This window comes from Pelodiscus sinensis, chromosome 6 (assembly GCF_049634645.1).
Source record: "Pelodiscus sinensis isolate JC-2024 chromosome 6, ASM4963464v1, whole genome shotgun sequence".
Taxonomy (NCBI): domain Eukaryota; kingdom Metazoa; phylum Chordata; order Testudines; family Trionychidae; genus Pelodiscus; species Pelodiscus sinensis.
The window spans coordinates 47,387,288-47,403,775 of record NC_134716.1 but is presented as its reverse complement, the minus strand read 5'-3'; the positions used below and the strand labels follow the sequence as shown (position 1 = coordinate 47,403,775).

At 40.6% G+C, this 16,488-nt stretch overlaps 1 protein-coding gene across 5 annotated transcripts in view; it reads left to right on the top strand.

The window, feature by feature from the left end:
• The window catches only part of SEMA4D (semaphorin 4D), a 143,695-nt gene that overhangs the window by 53,753 nt on the left and 73,454 nt on the right, over positions 1-16,488 (top strand). The window contains exon 1 of one of the 5 annotated variants that reach the window (XM_075931881.1): positions 8,793-8,913. The exons of 3 other annotated variants lie outside the window; for them this stretch is intronic. The gene's annotated coding sequence lies outside the window, so the exon portion shown is untranslated. Of the gene's footprint in view, positions 1-8,792; positions 8,914-16,488 lie in introns of those variants that run through there. One more of the 5 variants, XM_075931885.1, reaches the window with a different exon arrangement.

Below are 16,488 nucleotides of genomic sequence, written 5' to 3'. Positions count from 1 at the left end.
ATAGTGATGGGGTCTTACATCGGAACTCAAGTCTATAGCAAAGCACTGAAACACATGTTTAACTTTAGGCACTTGAAAGTTAAGCATGTGCTTCACTTGGAGCCAAACCACATCCCTGAATTATATAGTTTTACCATGTTTGATTTTTGAAAAGAGTGATGATGAGAGGTTCAGATGTTTGGTTCAGGTATGTAGAAATTAGCTGTAATAAAAGCCTCTGGTGTGATATTTCAGTGGTCCTAATCCAAGGGTGTGTCTAGACTACAGGGTTTTGTCGACAAAAGTGGACTTTTGTCGACAAAACTATACCTGCATCTACACTACCGCTGAGTTCTGTCGACATAACGTCGACAGAACTCAGCAGTTTTGTCGACGCTGGTAAACCTCATTTTATGAGGCATAACGCCTTCTGTTGACAGAGTTTCTGTCAACAGAAGGTGTTATTGCATGTAAACTGTCCGTTGCGTCTACACTACCATGTCGACAAAGCAGCTTGCTTTGTCGACAGAACTGAATGTAGTGTAGACTCTCTTTGTCGACAGAAGTTTTGTCGACAGTATCTGTCAACAAAACTTCTGTCGACAAAAGCCTGTAGTCTAGACGTACCCCAACTGAAACAAGAAAAGGAACATTGGCCATACAAATGGTACTGGACTGAATGAAGGGCCACATCCTCACAAGTGGGCCATTGGTGGCCACCACTGGTGGATATGAGCACCTCCCTGCTCCACTCTCCACAGATTGTAAAATTCAAATAGTGTTTTTCATCAGAATCCAACATTAGTTCTTCGACACTGGCACCAGGGATTAGGTTTCCTTCAGTAGAGATGGAATTGGAGCTGTTGCTTGTTTCTTCTGATTCTTCTTCTGAGTGTTTATGGTGAGGTTCCATGGTTGGCTTATGCTTGCACAAGACTTTGGGCATGGATTTAAATGGGTTGGGTTATGTTTGGGGCATTTTAAGAAGATCATCTGAATGTGTATTGTGAAAGGGGGCCAACACCAGTAATGGTGGCAGCTGTTGCACCAAATATCATGTACATAGCTATATATGAAATCTTTATACCAGCTAATTGTGGATCTATACACATATAACAATATTGCACCAAATACTTGAATATAAGAATTCTGCAGCAAGTACTGCATATGCTAAATACAGTACTACACCTAAATTCAATAAACCAGATATGCTTTACTGGTGCACTTACCTGTGAAATTTCCAAACATTTTTTAAAAAGTCATTTGTATTACATAGAACGTAGTATTTTAATAAAATGTTTTTCAAGGATGAATTTGCATTGTGCGTTGATTTTCAGAAACCCTATGACCCAGACATTACACTAACTACTGTTGCTGCAGGAGACTGAGCGCTTAATTGGAATCAATAGTTTCCACAGTCTGAGAGAAGAAAATGACCTTGTATTTGAAGGATAAATTACCAGGATATTACTGATCTCATTCTGGGAATTCCAACTATTACCTTCCCCTGAGTTTTCTCTGAGAAGTCTTATGGATATACTGTATAGTTTATTGCAGTTACTGCAGACACTGCTCCTGCAGCTCCCATTGATCAGTAACAGAGAACTGTGGCCTGTGGAGGCTGTGCGGTCAGGACTTGTGGATGAGGGGTAGATCTTGGTGTCACTGCTATACATGCCAGGTACTTTCGGGAGTGGTGAGGGCCCAGGGCAGGAGTGAAAAAACTTAACAGGCTAGTAGCATCTTAAAGACTAACAAAACACCTGTCATCTGAAGAAGTGCGTTGTGCTCATGAAAGCTCATGATACTATCTACATGTTTTGTTAGTATTTAAGGTGCTACTAGACTATTTGTTGTTTTTTTAAGTTTTTCCTGTTACAGACTAACTTGGCTACTCCTCTGAAGCTTTTAAATAAAGCTGTCCTGTTTACTTTCCAGTAATATGTTGCAGTAAGAACTGGGTAGTGGGTATTATTTATTATAGTAGAATTAAAAGTGAGGTAAAATGATAAAAAGACTTCCAGTTCTATGAATAATTTTTATATTAGTATGTAATTTAGGAATGTGAAAGATATTGGATAGTTGACAAAATAGTCGACTAGTCGCTTAGCCCCCTCCCCCCTACTGCCTCTATCAGAGTGTGTAGCTTGACCTACAGCTTTATTACAGAATGGCAGGACCTGGACCTGAGTCACAGCAGAGACCCCAACCCCCTCAAATCCCATTTCCCTTCTCCCAAACTGGGGTCTGGGTTCTGAGCACTTGCTGACCTAAACCAGGCTGGTTTGTATGTGGATGGAAGCAGCGAGGGAGGGAGGACTGGCTTGTGCTCAAATCCAAAACAGAGCCTGGGCTTAAGGTAAATATATCCTAAGGGCCCCCATCCACTTTAAGGCCTCTATAATGGTTCAAAATGGCCTTAGGGTCTGTCTCAAGTTTTGAGTGCTTGTTTCTTTATTTTTGGGAATTACCTGTCTTTATTCCTAGATCAGTTTCCTGAGTTTCAGTCTCTGAAGTCTGGGAATAGATCTCCTTTAGTTATGGTCTATCAGCTTTTGGTGCAGGCTGGGTTTTGAAAGCCAGTGGTGGATTTGGGGATGAGGGTTGGTTGAATGGACTTATGTTTATGAAAGAGAGAGAGAACTTTAAACATTTTGTGCACTGAGTTTTGTCTGTATTGTAGCTGCTTAAGGTCATAACCTGAATCAAAGATTTACATACAAGATTGTCCTCTAAATGTTGTCCTCTCATTTTTTCTTATTTTGAAAATTAATAAGAGCAAATAGTGGCAATAAATGCATGTAAAGGCATTATGCTGCTTAAATACTAACTGCTAGGAGACGGGTGTTCATATTAGAGATGTGAACTTGTACTCATACAGAGGCAGCGGGGGTGGGGAAGAGGTGGGAGCAGGCTTTTAGCCGGCACCCTGCACACTCCAGCTCCTGGGTAGCTCCCCCCTCTGCTGCCTTCCACAGAGTATATTTATTTTTAGTATCAACAGAGGTACTGAGGATTGAAGAGAGCATGGAGATGGAGGCCTTACTTACACAAATGGGTTGTGCCACTTCAACTGTAAGCATAGCTGACGCACATGGCGCAAAACACACAACTCCCCCAGTGTGGACAGTTGTACCTGTATACAAGTGCATATACTGGTATCACTTATTTCCAAACAGGAAGGGAAATACGCCCTACTGTTATAAGCACCTCTGTAAAATTACACTTCTGAAAGTAGGGATGTGAAAGTGTAACCATGTACATGGTTACACACAGTCTCCCGGTATGCGCTGGGAACTCGCTTAAAAGCCAGCTCCCAGTAGTGTCGTTCCCCCCCCCCCACCTCCGCCGCTCTATCAGAATTTTCCAGAAGATACATCTTTATTTAAGTAAATGCATTTTAACATCCCTACCTGAAAGTGATGTGTCTGTACTGGTACAAAAATTGGGTACAGACCAGATTTGAGCTACCTTCTTAATCCCCCGAATGGGTAGTCCAATTCAATAAGGATAATACTCTCTTAAAAACCTTTTAATAGGTTTTGCATACTCATTCAGTGTCTACTTTAAATTGCATTAAGTATTGTTTACAATGCTTAAAATATCTTCTACAAATATTAGTTAATACATTTCTAAATCATGGCATATGTTTTGTGCATGTTTACTATAAAACTAACAAACCAAAGTGTCTGTAGGCCAAGCTCCAAACCTTGGTTAACCCTGTTTAATACTATTAACTCTTTGGGCCCTTTATTCCATCTACATGAATACAACAGAGCTGCAGTGAACTGCTCCCCATGCCAGTGCAATTTAGAACTCTTATACTTGTCTTATGCTGTAAACAAAGCTCTCAAGGGAACATTGTTTTAAACATGTTACTGTGCTATAATTATCACTGTATGCTACACAAAGAAACACCAATATGACATTTTCAAGGCCTAAATACATTTTGTAGGAACCTTGGGATAAGATGGTGTGATGGATGTTTACTTTTTGATATTTTGTCAACGTCTTCTAACAAAGACTATTAAAGCCATACACATCTGGGCTGAATCATATTTAACTAGCTTATGTGAGCAAATGTTATCTATCAAGTCAGCAGTATTCTGCCACAAAGAGGAACAGCTTAGCATGGTTATGGTTAAATACATTCACTCATTTTAGAGGTTTTTTTTTCCTGCCCACAAGTGCAGAAGTGATTATTAAGACCCATAGATATCTTTACATTTTGCAACCATTGTGCTGAGCATTTGTGAAATATGGTATGTATATGTTTGAATAGAGTGGTTATACCATATTTCACAAATGTACATGTGTTTGTACTATATGTCAGACTCTTCTTTGTACATACAGTCAGCACTGACTTGAGACTTGTCTTGATGCGCCCCTGCCCCCGAGCTGCCATCCTCACTCTTGGCCTCAGCCCAGAGGTGCTGTGGGATGTGAGAGATACTTCCCCACTAGAGATAACAGGTAACTGCTTAACCGGTTACTCAGTACCTGGGAGCAGTCCCCTGCCCACCATGAGTGCAGGGGCTGCTCCAACCTCACAGGAGGGTGTGGGGGAGGGAAGAAGCGAAAGCAGGGTGGGGGGAAGCTGTTGACTTGGGAGTCAATAGTCTCCTCTCTCCTCTCTCCCCCGCTGCCTCCCCTCTCAGACTTTTCCCCTACACAAGGCTGCTGATTCCCAGTCTGCATGAGCTGGGAGCCAGCAGCCTTGCAGAGCTGGACCTGCCCCTGACCATGGTAACCTTTCCCTCCTGCTTGCCCCTGTTTAATCAGAAAATCAGTTAAACTTAACATGCAACCAGTTAATTAATTAAAGAGAATTTTGCATCCTTATTCCCCAAACACCCGGCCCCAGCCCTGGAGTTGCCCAGGATGGGGAGAGACGTTCTCCCCCAGCCCAGGTGCTGCAGCAGGGACAGAATGGTGGGAGTGTCTCCTCTCTCTGCCACATACCTGGGGCAGACTTGTCTTGATGCGCCCCAGCCCCTGCCCCCGAGCTGCCATCCTCACTCTTGGCCTCAGCCCCAGAGGTGCTGTGGGATGTGAGAGATATTTCCCCACTAGAGATAACAGGTAACTGCTTAACCGGTTACTCAGTACCTGGGAGCAGTCCCCTGCCCACCATGAGTGGAGGGCTGCTCCAACCTCACAGGAGGGTGTGGGGGAGGGAAGAAGCGAAAGTGGGGGGGGGAGAAGCTGTTGACATCTCCAACTCTTCATCCTCGGCCCCTCACCAAAGCCTACGCCCTCAGATGAAACACTCACACACACCCCCACACACCTACCCTCTGCCCTTGAGTCTTTTCCCACCCTCTTATTGCTGCAGTCCCAAAAACCACATGAATTTTGTTATGTGCATCTATATGGAGATGATGTATTACCTCCATATTGGTGCATATTAAAAATTAATTCCTCACATACACGGGGAAAGATTAGAAGGAATGTTGCTCTGTGCCTCAGCTCCCCATCTGTAAAGTAGGGTTAGTACCTCCCCTTCACTTCCCATGTTTGTGAAACATTCAGATACTGTACAGATGAGCACCATAGAGAAGTCCGTGAGGAAATGAATAATTCTGTCTTTGTAGTCATTTTAATTGTGTCTGGTAAATAAAGACAGCATGGACAAAAAATATAAAATAAAGTATTGAATAACTGCTTCTTAGGTGAGCATCATCCATTCTGTGCAATGCATGAGACTATGTTCCTGTGGGGAAAAAAGAGTATGTCTGCATATGTGTAAATCGGCTGAATTAAGATTGTATAGGCCAGTCTTCAGTTCTAGCATTTTTCCAGCTTAGATGTGTTTTTACTTAATTCTTTTAAGTGTGTGTATACGTACATACTAGGGTTGTTAAAATGCATGTATTCTGGTAAACATGAAACCACTGAAAATTTCAGCAGTTACATGTTTACATGTGGCGGGATGAAGGTAGCTCCCCAAGAGCTGGTGTGCGCAGGGAGCTGGGTTTTAAGCTGGCACCCTGAGTGTACTGGTTCTCAGTGTGACAGTAATTCAGGAGAAGACAACTCATGATCTTTTCTCCAGGAAAGGAAACAATGTATTAGAACAGCAAAAGGAGATTATTGTATCTCTCTCTATATATAAAAAAGTTTTTCCTGTTGGGTGACAGAATGCATCATCACACTCTCTGGCCGCAAAAATGAAAGCAGCCAGAAAGGCAGGGTTGTCCAGTTTAGTGAGCACAGGACACGGCCTGCTAATATTGGGGAAAAAAACCAAACAAACCAGAAGGTTGACTGGCAATATGTTACAGTTAATTACATGTAGAGAAGAAGCAATGTACAGTTACTTTATTCCTGTAAATGGCAGGGAAGCATGGCCTTCAAGTACTTTGCCTGACAGATATTAAGCTGTTGGCATAGCCTTTTTGTTGGTAAATGTTTTGAGTAAATTTTCCAAGCCTGTTCAATATAGCTACAGAGAAATTCTGAATAAATGCATTAAATTGTATGCTTCTTTTGCCATAGTTTTCAAGTAATGGGTGTGTTTATATGGGGGTTTTTTTGTTGCTGGTTTTTTTTTTAATTCTAAGCATGCTATGCTGATAAAAATAATGATCTATAGTGGTTTGAAGAATTAAATCAAGTGGTTGATACTGCTTATCAGGAAGAGATTGAAGAAGAGGAGCCCTTATTTTAATTTAGCTTCAGAGTGATTTATCTTTTCACAGAGGATAGCAAGCTCCCCTAGGAGAAGGTGGCCATCATACAGAGAAACCTGGCTTGGAATGAATACATCTCTTACCCACTCCTTCACCAATATGTTGCCATGCTGAAAAGGGAAATAACCGAAAGATTGATTGCCATAGCTATGGTAGTTCTTAGTATAAATGTTTGTCACATGACATACACCTCCATTGCTGTATTTTAATATTGCAGAGCTCTTTATGGTGTTGAAAACTACCACTTCTCCAATCTCAACTCAGTTTCTTCTGCTAGAGATACATCTACTTGTCTTTTGGCTACAAACTTAACTGTGAGGTTTTTAGAGGGGTAACCGTGTTAGGCTGTAACTGTAAAAACAATGAGTTATAAAGATGAGCCACTTTTGTTACTCTAGTACAATAAAATAACCATCTTTTGAAATATGAAAATACTTGGATCATTCAAAACTGCCTATTTGTAAGATACTGAAAATAAAGTATTTGCAAACTCTCAAGTTATTCAGTAATGATTTTGTATTCAATTTAAATGAAGTAATTTAATAAAAAAATCCATTGCTCTGCTTTTACTTTAGGGTTTTGGGCATCAATAAGGAGAAATTTTAAAGACTACTTCTTTCTACATTTTTGGATTGTCAATATAATTTTCTGTTCAGGAATAATAATAACATTCTGCATGCTCCCAGGATTTAAGTTATTCTGATAATAAACAGAATTTGTCACCTGTTCTGCCCCATTAAAGATGACTTTAATATTCGCAATTTGGTTATTTGGCTCTGTTTGGAAGGTCAGTTTGGCAGTAATAGAAGGACAATGTAGTTTTCATTTTGTAAGGCTGTATTCAGAGTAAGATGGCCTGCCCCCATGTTTTTGGAATGCATATCTGTCTTGCTCATGCACACACACTTCAGGTTGGACACACATGTCTGGGTGGTCGGTCATATGACCATCTTGTATTATTTTGGAAGTCAGTCTCTCTGCTTGATAACAGAATACAGGATTGAAAAAGCTATAGTTAACCAGCCTGCAGACTAGTACAGGCGTGAGTGGGCAGCAGTGACTGCTACTGCTGCTGCTGCTTGTCAGTAGCTCTGCAATTTATCACCAAGCCAGGAGTCAGAACTTGGAAATGAGACGCTGCACAGTGCGGTGGGAGATGTCTGGTTACCTGGCATTAGTCAGCCTTTGCATCTGAGTGCGTGAAAGGGTGAGTGGTGCCCTTGCTTGCACCTGTGTCACTCATTAATCTAAACTGTGTAGAGATGTTTTATTTACAGCACGGTGTGATTTAGTTGGTTCTGTTTTGAACTATAGCCACTTGAGAAATGGCTATCTTTCATCTTAGCTACCCGGTTTAGAGGTATATATTGTACAGATCAACAGAGGAGAAAATAAATGAGATGTACTCAAGTTGTTCGGGCATAATTTGATCTCGGGCTACTGAGGTATATTTTTTAACCATATTAGGGTGCACTTAGTTTGATTTGTGTCCATAAATAGTTACAACAATGAATATTAATGAGATATTAATGCTGCAGTTTTGAAGATGAGATATGCATAGGACCATCATCTCTAAAAAATTTTACTGCTTTCTAATCTTTTTATAAAATCTCAGAGGGGGTAATCATAGAATACTAGGACTGGAAGGGACCTCGAGAGGTCATCGAGTCCAGTCCCCTACACTGATGGCAGGACCAAATACTGTCTAGGCCATGTTAGTCTCTAACTTTAAAAATGACAAGTAATCCTGGGATACTGTAGAGACTAACAGATACGTTAGGTCATGAGTTTTTGTGGGTAAACCAAAAGCTCATGACCTAATGTATTTGTTCATCTCTAAAATGCCACAGGACTACTTCTTGTTCTTTATATAAAATGTTCAAAGTCCAGTGCTGAAGTTCTGCAGGAGACTTTTTCTACCCTGAAAATATATTTATCATACTACAATTTGGGTATGTAATTCTACATTTTTATTTTTGAAACTATGCAAAAACATGTTATATCTGGAAAGAAAGTTTAACACGTAAGTACATTCATTCCTGACAGAAGCAGGAATTAAAAAGGCAGGCAGCCAAGCTCACCAGGTGATCAGTAATGTTGTCTATTACTTGTATTGGACCCAACAAGTTAAAGTTCAGTTGCAGTCTGAGCTGCTCCCAAGCTGTGTCCAGAACTCCAGGAAGGGAGATTTAAAAGGGGACACAGCAAGTCAGTGCTTTTTTCAAGTTATGCATTTTCAGTGGTACGTTAATATTTTTGTGTGGCTTCAGGTTTCTCCTGTGTAATTCTTTGTTAATTTTTTTTTATTATTATTATTAGACTGTTTCCTGGTTGTTGAGAGCAACTTTTGTGCGTTCATTATGTTGTCCTTATTTGAGGATGTTAATTGTGGATGGGAGAACTTGAAAGGAGGGTGTGGCAATTCTTGTAAGACTGCAAATGGTTTTAATACTGATATAACTACAAATTAAAATTGGGGGGAAGATGAGGGCATACCTTTTATTCTTTCTTTATAGTGAGATAATTGGAGGTCCAAAAGAAGACACAGATTTATTTTCTAAATATATTTTTAAGGTTTAATTAACAAACATTTTGAAGCCTTTCCTCTCTCTCTGACAGGCAAATTCTTGAAGTTGTCAGTGATTTTAACCTTACTAAAATATTTCATTCTCTGGAATTGTTAGAACGCTGTTCAGGCAATGCATTTACTAAAGTCCTAGAAATTGTTTAAGATGCGTGGAAAACTTGTCACAAGAATTATCCAATGTTTCTCAATTGAGGCTACAAGAATTGAAGTATACTCCGAGGCCAAATGTAGTGTAATTTAATTAGATTTTGGTGAAAACTTTAGATTCTTTTTTTCTTCTCCATTTTTGGCCTTTTTTATATTTGCTTTTATATATATCTTTTATTTTTTAACTGTTTTAATTATTTAATCTTTTTCATTATGAGGAACCAGGGAAAAAAAACAGCTTTTAGCTTTTACCTGATCAGGATGAAGTACAGTAAACCTACTTTATTATCTCCTCTAATGTATTTGGTACAGTTAATTATCTTGCTGATGTTTCATTTAAAAAATAACATTGAAAAATGTTGTAGATAGTTGAATTCCTTTCTGTAAGCTTTCCAAGCGTATTTAAGCCAAGTATTTTTATTTATTTATTGCTTACAAAATGTTGATGTCAAGGAACATCAGCAGATATACATCCATCTGACCGTAGATTTGCTAGAAATCTTGACAGTTGAGTCAGTTTAAGTGTATTTGCACACTAGTTGGCTGTCAATTTAACCTTCATGGTTTTTAGGATGGATTTTGTAGACCTTTCAAAGCATATTATATAGTTAAAAATTATAGTCTGTTTTGATGTTTTTCAAGTGTCCTTGCTCAAAAGAGCTGGTGGTAAAACATATAGTTCTTGTGTGGACAGAAGATGAATGCACGGACAGTCAACTTTCCTGTTGAACAGATATTTATTTAATTTTAGGCCAGATCCTGGAGAATCTGAGAGCCTGCTACATTTTCCAGGATTAGGCCCATTATGTGCAGCTTGCTTTATGCATCGAGGTACTTAAGACCACAGTCATTGCTACTAAGCTTTCAGTCTCTGACATGCAAAGTGTCACACAAATGTTTTTCTGATTTAAAGGTACACCAAAGGTGATAAACATCTTTGCCCAGTGGAAAGAACAAGCTCAGTTGAAACTTACATTATAAAGTGTTTTATACTTCTACCTAATATATTCTGAGCATTGACATGCTGTCAAATGGATGAAGGGTTACCTAGCAACAAGAGGTAGAAGAGATGGTAGCCTGGTTATGAAATTTAGCCTTGGTGAAAGAAATATAAACTTACTAAAATACACCTTCAATAAATATAAATCTGTAAGGCAAACATTTACATTATTTTGAATTAACCTGAGGTGACAAATGTTGATTTAGATAGCAGATTGCTAGTTTTATTACCCACTTGAGGACTGCAGATTTGTCCTCACTGTACTAAGAGAAACATGTGGTGCCTGGGTGTTGTTTTTTAAAATAAGCATGAAGGGTATTGTTGTGATACTCTTATGTCTTGAAGCTGCATTCAGCAAACATTTTCTCTTCAAAGTCCTCAATTGGATATAGTTGCTTGTTTTCTTTTCCCCCTAATGTTGAGATTATAATATATTTTTGCTGTTTCTCCTAATCATACCATACATGAGTTCCTTTCCCCACTTCGCATTTCTTGATGCTGAGATGTGTACACAATTTCTGTGACCTTCTGAATTCAAAACTCTAGGAAGGAACTGGAAGAAAAATATGACTTGGTGGCTTAAGTACAAGACTTAGACTCCACTTAGTTGTGTTGTGTTCCTAGCTTTGTTAAAGGTGTTTTTTTATTACCTTGGACAAGTCTCAGATCAGGCACCTAAAAATCAAGATATTCAAAGTTAATGGAGAGTTATTTGAAAATGTTGACCTAAACCTTGCTATTCTTGTTTCCCCAAATGTAGAAACAAGTCACTGGGTTGTTGAGAGACTTGATTCTTTTTTGTCATTTTTAGGAGGTCTTTGAATGTTTCAGGCAAATCCTGGGTCATGTGAGGTTTTGGATTGAAACCATAGTATATGTTGTATATGCATTGCTGACAAAAGTAGAACATTGTTTAACTGGATGTGTGAATAGGACCAAACAGTGTTAGGTGCTTTTTTCTGAAAGATAAACCCCATGAGGACTTTCTGTAGTCCTTTTCCTGACAAAAACAGTGGAACCACTAAATGGACCCTGTAGTTGTAGGGGGGGAGGGGGATCAGAAGTCAGAGACTTTGGTAGGGACTCTTCTCCAGAACAGAAATGGATGCATTTGATTTTTTTGGAGAAAATGCTAATATAGTATTTTGCAGGAATGGCCAAACTTACTGGTCCTCGGAGGTACAAATGATGATCTTCAGAAGTTCGAGAGCCAGGCATGAGTGCCATGGCTTAAGGCTTCTGCCCTGTGGTTAGATGGTGGGACTAGAGGCTTCTGCCTTATGGGCAGGGGAATCTTGGGGCTTCTGCTATGCAGAAGGTACTGCCAGGAGTCAGGGCTTCAGCCCCACAGCAAGGTGGTTGGGATAGGGGCTTCAGCCGTATGGCGGTACCCCTCTCCCCTCAGGGCAGAAAAACTTGGTCCCCACCATCCCGCTGTGGGGCTGAAGCCCCAACCCACAGAAATTGCCTCCTGCAGGGCTGAAGACCCACAGGGCAAAAGCCTCTAGCCGAGGGGTGGGCAATAATTTTTGCAGGGGGGCCACCTAATGACTTTTGGTACGAGCTCATGGTCCAGCTCCATCCATCTCCTGGAAGGGGCGAGGTCTGAGGTGGAAGGGGAGGGGCTACGGACTAGCAGCCCTAAGAGTTGTCTGGGGCCAGAGGCTTTGAATTAAAAACACAGCAAAGGGCTCGCATCTCCCGGCCCGCCACTACTGTGTTGACTGGCAGTCTCCCAAGGTTGCTATGACTATTTAAAAGGCTTGCGGCTGCAGCCCCTGCTGGGGTAGCACCATGACCAGAAGCCATGAGCCATTTAAATAGGATCCTGTTGCCTAAGCCACCGCCTGGAAATTCTGTCACAGGCAGCAGGATATAAATAGAAAGCGGCCAGATGCAGTCCACAGGCCAGATCAAAGTGTTAGGGAGGCCAGATCCGCCCCTTGGCCACATCATACTCATTTCTGCTCTAGCCCCACCACCCCATAAAAAGGTCAGAAGGTCTGAGCTCCTCACAGTCTGGTAGGTGGAAGATGGGGGAAGAGTATGGTGTGCTTCATGAGCCACACTTTAAATGTAAGAAGAGTTGTGGTTTGGCCACCTCTGGTATATTGTCTGCATCCTTTTATTTTTAAGAATCGAATGGTTTATAAATCCTGAAAATTTTAGCTATTTAGCCGCTGCTTTGTGTGGAGCTTTTTGATTGCCATAAAATATATTCATAAAAAACGAATCTTGGATGACATAAAAGTGAAACTGAGTCAGATTAGTGGTCCATTTAGCCCACTATCCTGCCTTCTGAGGGTGGCCAGTGCTTCAAAGGGAATGAACAGAATAAGCAATCATTGAGTGATCCATCCCTTTTCATGTACACCAAGCCTCTGGCACTGAGAGACTAGGGACACCCAGAGTTTGTGGCTGTGTTCCTGACCATCTTCACTAATAGCCATTGATGGACCTATCCTACATGAACTTACCTACTTCTCTTTTGAACCCTTCTATAGTTTTGGCCTTCACAATCTCCTGGCAAAATGTAATTGACAGAAATAAGTCTTAGTTTTTTAAAAGAATATGAATTCTTCCACAAGTCTGTCTAGACTACAGTTTATTTTTGCTTATGTCTTGGTTATGAATTTAGTCATACTTCTGCTTTCTGATCTTGATACTGAAACTTGACAAACTGCAGTATTTCCACTTGGAGATAAGTTGTGGACACTACAGTTCTTATATATTGTCAGCCTCTTATTTCCCACTATTTGCTTTTATATTTGTGAGGAAGAATGTGAACAGAAGTGTGCCCTCAATTAATAGTCCAGTGGTTCTTTTGGCATTTTGTAATGCTGAAAAGTTCTTATTTCTTTCCCTTTGCTTGGCATGCATGGACTAGAAGATTACCACAAAAGCCGTCAATGTTGCCCGCAGACTTGCTGAGACAAACCCTCTCCAGTGCCTCTGACTTTCACGTCTACCCTTCCCCTTACAAAATGTGATGAAATTACTGAACCAAGATGATTGTAAAAAGTTAATCATCAGCTATAATAATGATTTTTCTCATGGCATTAAACTCTTATTTGAAAAAACCTGTGTTTAAGCTTGGCAGGGGTTAGAATCCTAGTATTGCCAATGAAACTGTTGGACAACCAAAATGCCTATTAATCTTGTATGCTCACATAGTTCGACTGAAATTTGAATTGCCTGCATTGAAAGATCTGCACCTGTGTTTTTGAACAAGGAGTGAAAGGTGGTAATATGGTACATATACACACCTCAGATTTCTGATACACTGTTGTTAGTGTAAAGGTCACAAAGTGACCTTCAACATTGTTAATATCAACACACAGGCTTTCACAGAGCTACAGATAGTTCTTCTGTAATTGTAATGATTCATTATTTACCGTTAATGGAACAGATACATTCACACATGACAGAAAACATTGTTTCTGAGACCTGTGAGCATACACTCATTTTAGCATTTGTTTACAATTATGTTCACTTAGTTCAGAGGTGAATTATGCATATACTAGAAGACTTCCCTGGTGTTGCTAGGGTCCTTAACACAGTTAACTTTTTATTTTCTCCATTTAAATCATTGCTCTGGGGTGGGTCTGAGGATGAGAGGTTCAGTATGCAGCCTTCCCTGAGGGGGAGAAGACAACCCCAGTACTCTCACGACAGCAGCTTGGACTCAGGTGGGAAGTGCCTCTCCATGGCCACTGCAGTTCCAATGGGTGCACCTGGGGGAGTGAAGATGCATGTCCCCTGGCTGGGTCAGTTCCAAGTTCATCTGCCTCCTGTGCACCCCAGACAGAGTGAGAATGGCACAGACTGTGCACTTCCCCCTCACTCCTTGACGAAGGGGAACAGCCAGCAATGGCCCCATACAAATTCTCTAAAGGGTGATGCGGGGAGTGAGTGAGCTTGGGGCTGGAGCAGTCCAGGACCACCCCAGCCACTTTCACCTGCCTGGTGACTGTCTTTCTGTAGGTTTTATGTGCCCCATAAGGAGAGAAGCTTCAGCACCACTCCTCCTGTCTCCGCACAACCAAACCCTGACCTCGCTTTAAGTTATAAGAGGAAGCCACATACCAAATTTGATGGTCCTTGCTCTTACCGTTTAGGAGGAGTTCTTGAACAAACAGATGGACAGACTTACTCGTTCACAGACAAACTCTCTCAAATATATAGCAGATGAGTATAGGCACATGTGCACTCTCTCTCTCTCTCTCTCTCTCTGACACATAGAGGGAAATTTAAAAAGAAAATATAGGTGACAGTGGGAATGTTATCAGTAGAAGATGGTGCACTTACAGTATAAGATTAGTGTATGTACAAGCCTCAGTTAACCTTACCTAAGTTTAAATCTGGGATGATCATTAATAGTGTTCTAGACCTTGAGGTGATCCTTCTTTTGTCATTAGTTTCTTGGGATGTAGAGCTTTGTTTCTTACAGGACTTAACTAAATTCCGTTTTTGGACAGTAATCACATTTTTTTTAAATACTGCTGCAGGGTTCCATTTTTCTGAACCGAGGGCAAGATTTGTCTATTACATGCAGTCTAATAAAGTGAGTTATATTGCTTGCTTCTTTTGAAGAAACTGTACCAGATTCTTTACTAGTGTTAGATGGCAGGGCTCCCTTCAAGTCAGTGGAGGTATGCCAACTTCTACCAGCAGAGAATTTAACATCATAGGTTCAAGTTATTTGTTTTAACATGTTCAGTGGATCCTTGAATTTGATCAGAGATATGTCCTTTCTTTGAGAAACTAAAACTCTTCATTCCTAAAGTGCAAATAGGTATGTGCAGATGTGGTCACCCCTCAAAAAAGATATATTGGAACTGAAAAAAAGAAAAGGGCAACAAAAAATGAATAGGAGTATGAACATGTGAGGCTAGATAATAAGACTGGGACTTTCAGCTTATAAAAGGGACAACTAAGGGGGAATATGCTAGAGTTCTATACAAACCGTCTAGAATGGAGAAAGTAAATAAGGAAGAGTTATTTAGTCCTTCTTGTTCTCATAACACAAGAATCAGGAGTCATCCAATTAAATTAATAGACAGCAGGTTTAAAACAAACAAAAGGAAGTATTTATTTACACAATGCTCAGCCAACCTGTGGAGCTCTTTCCCAGAGAATGTTGTAAAAGCTAAGACTGTAACAGAGTCTAGGTAATTTCATGGAGGATTGCTCCATCAATGTCTGTTAGTCAGGATGCACAGCAATGGTGTCCCTGGCCTCTGTGAGAAGTAGGGATATAGAGGCAGCAGCGCAGGGTGGCAGGGGGCTCCCTGGGAGTTGGGCTGGGAGCACACTGGGTGCTTGCCCTGCCCCCAGGAGCCATTTATTAATTGTGTAGCCACTAAGACTTGGTGCGGTTGCATGATTATTAAATTAAAAGATACTTAACTTCTCTTGTGAGAAGCTGGGACTGGACGACAGAGGGTGGATCACGTGATGATTGCCTGTTCTGTTCATTCCCTCTGGGGCACCTGGCATTAGCCACCATCAGGAGCCAGGATACGGGGTTAGATGACCTTTTATGTCTGTGTTTATGTGCAGCTTTCTTACACCAGTTTTATTTTGTATATTGAAATTACTTTTGCCCTCTCCTCCTTCCCTCACTCTCTACAGATGCCATGAGAGCACTTCAGATTTTAGGGATTTTTTTAACAATATTTCAGGTATGTTCTTTAAAAAAAAAATCAGCAACTTCAAGGTCTCTTCACCTTTTTAAGAAAGAGGGCTCATCATAATAGTATTTTCCTTGGTGGGATTACTTCTGTTTTGTTTGGTGTCTTTTCATCATCCCTACTTAAATTGGTTTCATATCGCTTTTCCTGGAGGGAGCAGGCAGTTTATTCAAAGTGGATTTTTGTTTTCTTTTTTGTTATTGCTGTTGTGATATGCGTTTTTTTTAATACAAAGAAGAATGTCCTTTCCTAATAGAGTTGTCTTCGGGGCAGATGGGCTTTGGATGCTGGGGTACTGACAGCATTCTGATTGCCATGGCAAATGGTTTGAGTGTTTGCCAACTGTGAAAGACATGAACAATTCAGGGTCTGCTAATTGATGAACCACTG